Genomic DNA, 12,477 nt, shown 5'->3' on the forward strand with positions numbered 1-12,477 from the left:
TGACTGAGTGGCCTCACTGGGATATGAACTTGGGTCAGTAAGAGCAAGAAATATCAGAGAGTGTCCCCTTCATATACCCGCTTATGGATGTATACTTCTGGTAATAGAAGTCGTACTATCCTTTCAGTGCTATACGGTGTGTATCGTTAGTGTCGTTGTGTATGGGATAAAGGACCTCTTGCTGTGCAAGCCTAGTCACCGTACAGTGGACAAGTCCAAGGCGACTTCTCATACATATCCTACGCCATCGATAGCATGGCCATACATCTATTTATCCAACTGGCTTTAAAATCTGGGTTCGGAGAGTGCCTTGATTCTTGCTGTCTTTCTATGACTTAATAAAAATATACTATGACTCGGAGCAAAATATGTTTATGTAATGTAAATTGATACTTGTATAGTGCACTACTCACCCGCAAGGGTCTCAAAGCGCTTGTACGAATACCGCTGTGGAACCCATCCTGGCTTTCCCGGTGAGGCGCCCACTCCTGGGCACCCCCAAGGTGGAGGCCAGGCATCTTTAGCGTTGTGGGGATTAAGCAAGCTATTGCCCAGAGTTGCAGAGTGGGACTCCATGATTGGAATAGGCACCGAGGCGAGAATTATCGAGTCTGTGGAATTTTGAGCCCAAGACCCACCGAGGCCGGGAATTGAACCCTGGTCCCGGGCTAGACCTCTGCATCAGGGTCACCGCTCTAATCATTGAGCCACACGACTCCATTTGAGTGTAAGTCAGTGTCAAAAGCAGTCATTGTTCTCAATGTGTGTTGGCATCCAAATACCAAGGTGTTTGTACTGAACTCCACTGTGTAATGCAGAAGCTACTGCCATAAATGACACCATATCAGCTGGCGACTGCACATTCTCATGGAAAGTGGCTGCGAATCAAGAGCTGAGAACCAGCGGCCCTCTTGGCTGTTGATCAGCAGTTGTCATTCTGGCTGCGCCCTCCCTTTCACCCTGTCTGCTGGCTCGGACTCTGGTGCGTTGGCACACACAGTGCCAGCTGCAATAGCCTGGTACAGGTCAGCAGCCACATCATTTTCTAATTATAGGCGACCCGAGCACAGTAAGAACATGAACGGCAGTTTAGCGTCATTACAGGCATCCATGTACTATTTTATTATTGCCGTTTTCTTAATATTTTATCATGAGATTTATTAGGCCCTGACAAGACGGCTCTGTGAGTTGAACGCTTACTAATGTTACCTTTAGTATTTTGCTGCTCACACGCTCGAAGGCCTACAAGTCAATTCGGGCTTCTATCCTTCTGATGTTGTGAAATTGAGGTCTATTAGGGCTTTTGTTGACAGTTCTTAGAAACAGCATCACTGTATGAACTCCAGCTCTCATGGCTGGGGCTTGGGCGCTATTATCACTGTCCGGGAGCCGGCGTCCCCTTCAACGGGGGAGAGGTCAGACTCTAAGCTGCTTTCAGGATGGGCCACAAATAGCAGCGCTGACCCCTGGATCTCATGACAGCGTCAGGAGGATTCCCGGCATAGCGTGGCTAATCCCGGGCTCCAGCTGGCGGAAGGATTAGGAGGCACGTGCGCCACACAACACTCCGAGGCACAGCACCCATGAAACAACAAACACGGGACACAGAGCGAAGGGATACAACACACCGCGCCCTAGGGAGCACAGAACACAGCACCCAGCACGTCAACACTATGGGCCCAAATACAACAGCCCTCATGGACACAGCGGCCAAGGTAGCACAGAACACCGTGCAACAACTCAAGAGCAAGGGCCCACACACGACAGCCCCAAGGCACACAGCAGCCACGGGAGCACACAACACGCCATGCACCAACACGAGGGGCCCTAGACGCAGACAGCACCCAGGGAGACAGCGCCCAATGAAGCACAGAACACACCATGCACCAACCCAACACAAGGGGCCCTAGACGCAGACAGCACCCACCACGCCCAAGAAAGCACAGAACACACCACGCAGCAACCCAACACGTGGGCCCCTCGACGCAGACAGCACCCAGAGGCACCACGCCCAAGGAAGCACAGAACACACCATGCAGCAACTCAACACGAGGGCCCCTAGACCTGGACAGCATCCAGCAACTCAACACCATGGGCCCAAACACAACAGCCCTCATGAACACAGCGCCCAAGGGAGCACAGAGCACACCATGCACCAACCCAACACGAGGGGCCCTAGACACAGACAGCACCCAGGGACACCGCGCCCAAGGAAGCACAGAACACACCATGCAGCAACCCAACACGAGGACCCCTAGACGCAGACAGCACCCAGGGACACCACACCCAAGAAAGCACAGAACACACCATGCAGCAACCCAACACAAGGGCCCCTAGACGCAGACAGCACCCAGGGACACCACACCCAAGGAAGCACAGAACACACCATAAAGCAACTCAACACGAGGGTCCCTAGACCTGGATAGCATCCAGCAACTCAACACAATGGGCCCAAACACAACAACCCTCATGAACACAGCACTCAAGGGAGCACAGAACACACCATGCACCAACCCAACATGAGGGGTCCCAGACACAGACAGCACCCAGGGACACCAAGCCCAAGGAAGCACAAAACACCATGTGACAACTCAACAGCAGGGGACAAACACAACAGCCCCCAGGCACACAGCAGCCACGGTAGCACAGAACACTATGCAGCAATTCAACCGGCGGCGTCCCAGACGCAGACAGCACCCATGGATACAGTGCCCAAGAGAGTACAGAACACAGCATATAGCAACTCAACACCAGGGGCCAAACACAGCAGCCCCAATGGACACAGCTCCCAAGGAAGCACAGAACACCATGCACAACTCAACAGCAGGGGCCCAAACACGACACCCCCCAGGCACACGGCAGCCACAGGAGCACAGAACACACTATGCAGCAGCTCAACCCCAGGGGCCCAGACAACGCCAGTGCCTCAGATCCCAAGAGTACACCGACACACCATCCAGCAACTCAACACCCATGGACCTCAAACACAGACAGCACCCCCGGACACGTGCCCAAGGAAGCACCATACACAGCATCAATTAACTCAACAATAGGGGACCAAACACAGGCAGCACCCAGGGACACAGAGGTCAAGAGAGCAAATAACACACCATGCAGAAACTGAACACCCATGGGCCTCAAACACAGACAGCACCCATGGACACCGCGCTCAAGGGGGCACAGAACACAGCATGGAACAACTCAACACCAATGGCCCCAAACACAGACAGCATCCAGGGAATTAGCACCCAAGAGAGCACCGCCCTGCTCCATCCAGCAACTCAACAACAGGGGCCCCAAACACAACAGCCCCCAGGGACACAGCACCCAAGGGAGAGCAGAACACAGCATCAAGCAACTCAACACCAAGGGCCTAAACACATCAACCCCCAGGGACACAGCACCCAAGGGAGAGCAGAACACACCATCCACCAACTCAACAACAGGGACCCCAGACAGCACCCAGGGACACAGAGCCAAAGAGAGCACATAATTCACTACACAGGGATCTCAAACACAGACCGCAACCATGGAAACCGCACCTAATGGAGCACAGAACACAGTATGCAGCAACTCAACACTAGGGGCCCCAGACAGCCCCCAGGGACACAGAGCTCAAGAGAGGACAAAACATACCACGCAGCAACTCAACATCAGGGGCCCCAGACAGCACCAGGGACAAAGCACCCAAGGGAGCACACAACACACCATGCAGCAGCTCAACAACACCAGGGGCCCCAGACACAGACAGCACCCAACGACACAGCACCCAAGAGAACACAGCAGACAGCAACTCAACACAAGGATCCCAAACACAACAGCCCTCAGGGACATTGCGCCCAAGGGAGCACAGGACACACCATGGAGCAACTCAACTCTAGGGGCCCCAGATGCAAATACCACCCAAGGGACACAGTGCCCAAGAGAGCACAGGACACAAAATACTGCAACTCAAAACCAGGGGCCCAAACACAGCAGCCCCCAAAGAGACCACACCGAAGTAAACACAGAACACACCATGCATCAACTTAACACTAGGGGCCCAAACACAACAGCCCCCAGAGAGACCGCATCCAAGTGAGCACAGAACACACCATGCAACAACTCAACACTAGGGGCCCAAACACAACAGCCCCCACAGAGATTGCGCCCAAGTGAGTACAGATACCACCATTCAGCAACTCAACACCATGGGCCCCAGACATCACCCAGGGACAGAGCGGCCAAGAGATCACAGAACACACCATGCAGCAACTCAATGGGGAGCCAGTGGAGGTCTTGTAGGTGCTGTGTCATGTGCTCATGTCGTGGGCTGTTTGTATAGTGGAGGTCCCTTTTCGTTAGGTGGAAGGAGACTCTTTTGCTGAGGTATTTGGGTCCGATGTAGTGGAGGGATTTGTAGGCGTGGGTGAGTAGCTTGAAGGTTACTCTCTTCTCGATGGGGAGCCAGTGGAGGGTCTCGAAGGTGCTGGGTCATGTGCTCGTGTCGAGGGGTTCCAAGAACGATTCAGGCTGCAGTATTCTGGATGACTTGGAGCTTGTGTAGCAAGGTTTTGTTGATTCTGGCATAGAGGGCGTTGTCGTAATCCAGTCTGCTGGTTATGAGTGCGTGGGTGACAGTTTTTCTGCATTTGGGTGGGATCCACTTGAATGTCTTGCAGAGGATGCAGAGGGAGTGGAAGCAGGTGGAGGCGACAGAGTTGATCTGACGAGTCATGGTGAGGGCGGAGTCTAGAATGATGCCAAGGTTTCGGGTGTGGTCTGAGGGAGTGGGTGGGTTTCCGAGGGCGGAAGGCCACCAGGTGTTGTCCCAGGCGGTGGAAGAGGGTCCAAGTACGAGGACCTCTGTCTTCTCCGAGTTGAGCTTACGGCAGCTGCTGTTTATCCTGGCTGCAATATCTTTCATGCCTTTCTGGAAGCTGAGTCTGGTGTCTTCGGGGTTTTTCGTGAGGGAGAGGATGAGCTGGGTGTCGTCGGCGTAGGAAACTCTGCTGAGCCCATGCTGTCTGAAGATGGCGGCGAGGGGGCCATGTAGATGTTGAAGAGCGTGGGGCTGAGCGAGGATCCTTGGGGTACTCCGCAGTTAATCCCTGTGTGTTCGGAGAAGAAGGATGAGAGTCTGATCCTTTGGGTTCTGCAGGTGAGGAAGGCGCAGATCCAGTCGAGGGTGGTTCCCTGTATGCTGGCATCGTGGAGTCTGGAGGCGAGGGTGCGGTGGAAGACTGTGTCGAAGGCTGTGAAGAGGTCTAGTAGGATGAGGGCTGCCGTATGGCCCTGGTCGAGTAGCATGCGGATGTCGTCGGTGGCTGAGAGGAGGGCGGTCTCAGTGCAGTGGTTTCTGCGGAATCTGGACTGGGAGAAGTCGAGGATGCTGTTCTCTTCAGTGAAGATGGTCAGTTGGACATTGACGAATCTCTTGGTGACTTTGGCTGAAAAGGGAAAGAGCGAGATGGGCCGGTAGTTTTTCAGGTCCGTCGGGTCGACCGAGGATTTCTTTAGGAGGAGTTTGACCTATGCCTGTTTCCAGTCATCGGGGAAGATGCCGGCTTCGAAGGAGGTGTTAATTGTTCTGCATTTTTTGGGTGTTATGGCTTCAGTGGCTCTGTGGAAGATGTGCTGCGGGCAGGGATCTGTGGGAGCTACTGATTGGGTGTTTTTCATGGTTGCGGCGGTGTCTTCAGTGGTAGCCAGTTCACCCAGGGACCCAGCGGACCAGGGAGCACAGAACACACCATGCAGCAGCGTTTATGCACCATCTAGTAACTTAACACCAGAGACCCAAACACAGACATCACCCAGGGACACTGAGATAAGGGAAACAACACACATGAGCAGCACAGAGGAACCACCAATACCCAGAGGCAGAAAAGAACCACCGCGCCAAAAGGAACATATAAGACACCAACCATCCAACAACTCAACACTAGGGACCCCAAACACAACAACACATGTGAACAGAGCATCCAAGAGAGCACCTCACAAACCATTAAGCAACTCAACACCCAGGGGCCACAAACTCAACAGGACACACGGACATAGTTTCCAAGGGAACCTCGCACACACAGCATCCCGCAACTCAACACTCACAGGCTTCAAAAACAAGCAGCACCACGGAACACAGCGCTGAAGGGAGAACCACACTTAGCATGTAGCTTCTCAACACAAAGGGGCTCCAGACACCACAGCACCCAGGTTCACACTGCCCAAGGGAGCACCACACACACCATGCAGCAACTCAACTTACAGAAGCCCTGAATAAAGCACTCAAGGATTCAGCACCCAAAAGCACACCACACTCGGCATTCAGCAACTCAAAACCATGGGGTGCTGAACACAGACAATAACAGGGACACAGCGCCAAAGGAAGCACAACACTCAGCATCCAAAATTTCAACAGCATGGGGCCTGAACACAGACATCACCCAGGGACACAGCGCCAAAGAGAGTACCATACTCCGCTTCCAGCAATTCGACACTCAGGGGCCCCAAACACAACAGCACCCAGGGGCACAGGGCAGAATGGATCACCACAATAAAACATCCAGCAACTCAACACCAGGGACCTCAGACACAGACAGTATCCAGGGACATAGCGCCCAGCGGAGCACCACACGCTATGAACTCAACAGCCAGGAGTCCCATGCAAAACAGCACCTAGGGACACAGAGCGAAGAGCGAAGAGGAAACAGTCAATATAAGCAGCACCCAGCGATACCGAAGACAGACAGCACCCAGGGACACAGCACCCAAGAGAGCATGAGACTCCGCACCCAGCAACTCAGCATTCAGGGGCTCCAGATACAATGGCATCTATGGGACACAGAGCCCAAGAGAGCACCACACACAGCATCCAGCAACTTGAGGGGCCTCAAACACCCAGAGGCACAGCATCCAAGGGAGGACCACACTCCCCTTCTAGCAACTCAACAACCAGGGGTTCTGAAACAGTACATCACCAAGGACAATGCCCAAAGGCCCCAAGAATCCATAGCACCCAAAGACATTGCACCAATGGGGTTGCTGCACAAATTCACTTACAAACCTAGGGGAACTAAACGCAGACATCAGGCAAGCATACAGCAGCCAGAGATATGTTAACACACAGCATTGAGGAACACATCACCCACGGACTCCAAACATAAAACATGCGCACTATGCCCAGAGGAGCAAAACTCCTACACCTAATGGGACATCACACAAAGCCACAAAGCAAACAAACACAGCAGCTATGGATCCACACCTTCTGTACCACTCAAAACCAAGAACCAGAGTATCCAGGGCCCCTACTACAGCAACACTTGAGGAGGCAACATGTACAGTACAAAGACCTCAGAGCACAGTCTACTCAGGGACACCAAATACACACCTTCATCAGGCCTCAAACATCACTCACAGCCACATAAAAATCATGGACACCAATTATATTGAGTGTGCAGTTCTGTGAGTCATATCAGTACCATGCCCCGCAATATACCATGCTGGCAGTAAGTTCCCAGTACATGCCATTAGCAGAACACAAATAGACCACAGAATATACAGAACACACAAAGCACAGGAATCCAAAAATTATAGCTTTCACACCTCACCCAGGTACCTACTGTACAAACATCACACAGGGACTTTACTCAGCACCCAGGTAACCCAGACTTAATCTGTCCATTAAGGGACCCACATACATATCTTACACATAGCACATATCATGCATACCATTCATCTACCATCCACACAGAAACACATAGACTCCAACAAAGACACTAGAGCGTGTAAAGATCCTGAACAGATTCTGTGCACAAGGCGATAGGAACACCAACTGCTAAAGCACCAGTGAGCACAAATGAATACACTATCATGTCCATAATTTCATGTGCTTCCAAATCACTGAAAGGGCAGGGAATAAACCAGCAAAGAAGACCCACCAACTATGAAAGCTCTACAGAACAGTCCCATCGGTCCAATACGGCCTGTAGGAAAATAGAATCCACAAGACCAGCCCAAGGGACAGAATCTAGCACTGTATGGTACTTGTAAGATCTAAGAGGCACTCAACATATGCCGCTAAAACTTCATCAACACAAAGGGGCTCTCACTGCGATTCCAGCCTCTGGCCAGACATCTCAGCTCTATGGGGGGACAACCAACAAAGACAAGTATGACTCCACTGTACACATCGAAAGGAAATATAGGCATTCTCAACAGCCAAAACATCTTGAAACATTTACAACACATTCAGCCGCTGTCTTATATCACATGTAGGCCCATTGTCAGGGTGCAACTCGTCACTGACCTCGCAGTCAAGGATTAAGCAAACTATTAAAACTTGGCGTGACTCCAGCACAGCAGCAAGATTGCTATAAGAAAAAGACCAATTCGCAGAATGGGGGATCAACATCCAGAAGATCGAAAAGGTAAGTATCCATTCATTTTACATGCACCCTCCAAGAATACCCCCACAGTCTGGGTTCCAAAAAGGAACTGCAGTGGGGAATGCTTTCTAGAACAAGCAAATATGAATGAGGTGTATGGTCGACAGCCAGTATGGGGGAAGACATGTCACTATCACCTGAAACACAATTGCCAAAACCAGAAGGTCTCAGGCGGGTAAAGAGGTCCTCCGTCAAGAGTATAGAAAGGATATATCCTCCCTATTCTATACACTTTTAACCAAAAGAATATCCTTGCAATGATTTATTGGTTGCTCCCTCTCGAACTAGGGGGTAGCAACACAGGAACGACCAAAAAGTAGGGGGGGTTTGCTCCTAGGTATGTGATGGGAATACTCTCAAGAAGCTTCTTGAGAGAATTATGAGTATGACCAACCCGTTGTTTACGGGTGGGAAGGGAGAAAGACCCTTTTCTTTTAATAGCCCTCACTCACTCTAATAGTGACATGCTTCATCATAGGGCTCACCCCAACTCCTAAAAGTCAGGGTGGGCTCAACCATGTTTCAGGGAGCACTTAAGATATTGTGTATGGGGGTGTACTATTAAAGATAAAATTCCTCACCCACTCTTAAAGAAATCTTTAATAATGGGGTGGGTGGGAAGGTTAAAATAAATACAAACGGGTGTTCAGGATTTGATGTCCTATGATCCTTGCTTCTGCACCAACATGTTTCAGCCCTTCCTACCTGGCCTAAATAGGTCCTGGGCTTTCGTCAGGGTGGGACGTAATGAAGTTACTTCCCCCAAAGACGTGAGTGCATATGAACAATTTGTCTCAAGCACCTCTAAGTGTTAAAAACTGGAGCAAGCCTAATATTTGCCACTGGTCTGGATGAGGAATTACCTAATCAGGAGAAAAGATATTTATTCATTGTTTATTTATTTGTTTATTTAAAGTTTTGTTTAGCGCGAACATGACCCCAGATGGTGTCCGAGCGCTTTACATAAAGGTTGCGAAAGACAAAGGTAGATATCTGTGGGAGAAAAGTAGAGATGTATACAACAGATATACAATGACATATTAGAGGGCTACATTGAGGCCGTACCAATTAGCAGTTAGCAGATTAATTGGCTAAACAAGATTGGAGACAAAAGGAGAAAAGCTTCTAGATCAGCGCATTGCTCATCAGTAGAGCTTTCACTACCCTTTTGAAGGCAAGTGTTGAAGGAATCAGTCTTGTTTCCACAGGTAGGGAGTTCCAGATTTTCGAGGCAATACCCGAGAATGTACGATTGTAGGTTTTCATTTTCTTGAATTTCTTTGGCTTGAGCAGCAATGTACTGGAGCTCCTTAAGGAACGAAAGCCACCAGAGGAGTGTTGAGGTGTAGTGCTCTATGGGTCATACATGCAATTTTGAATTGAATCCTTGACTCAAACGGAAGCTAGTAGAGAGTTTTCAGGTCCGGAGAGATGTGGTTGGTTTTCTTGGAGCCAGTGATGAGCCTAGACGCAGCATTCAGAGATGCTCTGATGGGGGCTAAACTGAGTTTCGGTCGCCCGCAAGGAGTGGCACTGCCGTATTCTAGCCTTGAGATGATTAGTGCTTGCAACGCAGATTTGAAGTCATCTTGGGGAAGGTAGGGTTTGAGATTTCTTAGGATGCTCAGTTGGATGTTCGCTCCTTTGGTAGATGCTCTGATGTGATCTTGCATGTTTAGGTTTTCATCCAGCACAATTCCCAAACGGTTTTTTGGGACTCTCCGTAGTTACTTTGTAATTTCTGGTGTTCTCGTCTGTTCTTATTGCTTCCTTTCTAATATGTCGGGAAGAAAGTCCGGTTTCAAGCCCTGTAGAGAGTGCGGGAAGCAAATATCTATTACTGACCCACATCAGGACTGTGTTTGGTGCTTATCTTCCGATCACGATGTCGAAGAATGTGCGTGCTGTAGGAAGATGAACCCAAAGGCATTGAAGGAAATGGAGGCGAAATTGTTTATGGCCAAGATGAAGAAAAAAGAGAAGAACGCGAGTAAAAGAAAATCAAGATCGAGGTCTAGGTCGAGGTCTCGATCCGAATCCAGGTCGGGTTCGAAGTCGGCTTCGGGGCATTCGAAGTCGAAGAGGCATAAGAAAAAGAAGCATTCTTCAAGGAGCCACTCTGATAAAGAATGGGCACCGAAGTCATCTTCTCCTCTGCGTCGCTTAGATGACGTCGATCCTTTGCCTTCGAATCCAGCTTCACCAGTGAAGGTTGTGACTCCCCAAGTCGAGGTCTCTCGATCTCCGACACCGGTTCACTCTCCGGATCTTGGTGAGGTTGAGCCAGAGCATGAGGATCAGGAGCAGCCTGAGGAGGTTCTTTTATCGGTGCAGGCTGGCCCGACTCCAGGAGCACCGGCTTCAGGGACGACGCCGTGTAATTATCCTCCATTCCCGGCTCCATGTCAGGATCCATCACATTACCTTAACGCAATGTATGGCGTCTTTGCAATGGCAATGTACCCATCTGGTGCACCTGCGGGTCCCATGGGTCCTTTTGCATTTAATTTGGGTGTTCCTCAAACTTATGCCCAGGCTCCGTTTATGCCCTTTATGCCAGCGACGCCGTCCTGGAACTTTCCGGTGCCAAGAGCCCCGACGTCGTATCGAGAATCTACGACGCTGTATCAAGATTCTCTGGCGCTGTCTGGCCGTCCTCGTTTGGAGTCTGTGGCGCCATCGGATCCGCGTTCGACGCCGCTCCAGAGTCCGACGGAGTCGGTCGTGGAGCTATCGACTCCAGCCCCCAGGATCCGCTCCAGGAGTAAAGCCCAGAGGGCTGTAGAGGAGGAGCGCTATCGGCAAGAGATGGAGGAAGGTGAACTTCCTGAATCAGAGGACTATTTTGCGGAGTTAAAGGACGCAAGTGGCCTTGATGTCTCGCCTGAGTGGGATTTTTCTCCTGGCCCGGATGCTCCCTCTAAGGATGCTGCTCCCTATCATATGGTGGTGAGAAAAGCTGCAGAGTTATTGGACATTGCCCCAGTATTGGAACTTTCATAGATTCCCATGCTTTGTATCATTCCCCGTCGTCGGACTGGGAGTCTCGGTAATAAAAAATATCATAGTAGTAGGTACAAAAGAGAAAGGAAAGGTCTAGGCCTCATTCCCTTTTGTAACATATCAGCCTCTTTTTGTAAAAGAGACCAAACTCTAGGCGTCAGCCAATCAGAAGAGCCTCACCCTTAGAACCTTCCTGAAGGAACCTCAGAGTCTCAGATTTTCTACTGCACGTTGTGCTAGGGAGTCTCCATTGAGCTCTGCTCTATTTCTAATCTTTCAAACTCATTTCAACAGTTATTTCTTCAGAATTTTCTTCAGATTTCATCAGGAATCTCTTTTCTTCATCAAGATGTCTGAGGTTGAGAAGAAGAAAGCCCTTTTCAAGCCCTGTTCCACCTGTGGGAAGAAAAGGCTGTTTGTGGAGGACAAACACAAGGATTGCATCTACTGCCTTTATCCAGATCACAAGGCAGAGGACTGTATGATTTGCCGCACTCTCTCCACCAAGACCTTGAGAGATCGTGCTGGAAGGCTTCTTACATGGTTGCAGAGGCAGAAGGAAAGGAAACATGGAGTTTCCAGTGATGAGGAGGAATCGGTTTCCTGTGCTTCCTCAAAAAGATCAGTGAAAAGGGGTAGAGGTTCCCCATCTTCCTCTATTGGGCGCCCCTCAAAGGCTTCAAAGAAGACCCCCAGGGAGTCTGATGGCCGGGGTTCAGGAGGTTCCCCCCACCACAGTGGGTCGGGCAAGGCAGAACTGGTTTCGCCTCCTAAGGGTGAGAAGACAGACCCAGCCTCCAAAGGACCCTCTTCACACTCTTCAGAGAGGAGTTCCAAGTCCTCTACGACGAAGACTTCGTCGGCGGTGGCTCCGTCGACAACGAAAATGAAGCCCAAGATCCAATTGGTCCCGTCGACGGGCTCGTCGACGGGAGCGTCGACGACGAAAGCTCCGTCGTCGTCGAAGAAGAGCTCGACGACGGCAGCGTCGACGGGGAGTATGCCGTCGACATCGTCGACGAAGACATCGTCAACGAAGAAAACATCATCG

The 12,477-nt window shown here is 50.7% G+C and overlaps 1 protein-coding gene across 1 annotated transcript in view; it reads right to left on the reverse strand.

The window, feature by feature from the left end:
• CARNS1 (carnosine synthase 1) overlaps positions 1-12,477 on the reverse strand; it is a 570,577-nt gene that overhangs the window by 455,588 nt on the left and 102,512 nt on the right. The window lies entirely within an intron of this gene.

Source organism: Lissotriton vulgaris, chromosome 1_2 (genome assembly GCF_964263255.1).
Source record: "Lissotriton vulgaris chromosome 1_2, aLisVul1.2, whole genome shotgun sequence".
NCBI classification, from domain to species: domain Eukaryota; kingdom Metazoa; phylum Chordata; class Amphibia; order Caudata; family Salamandridae; genus Lissotriton; species Lissotriton vulgaris.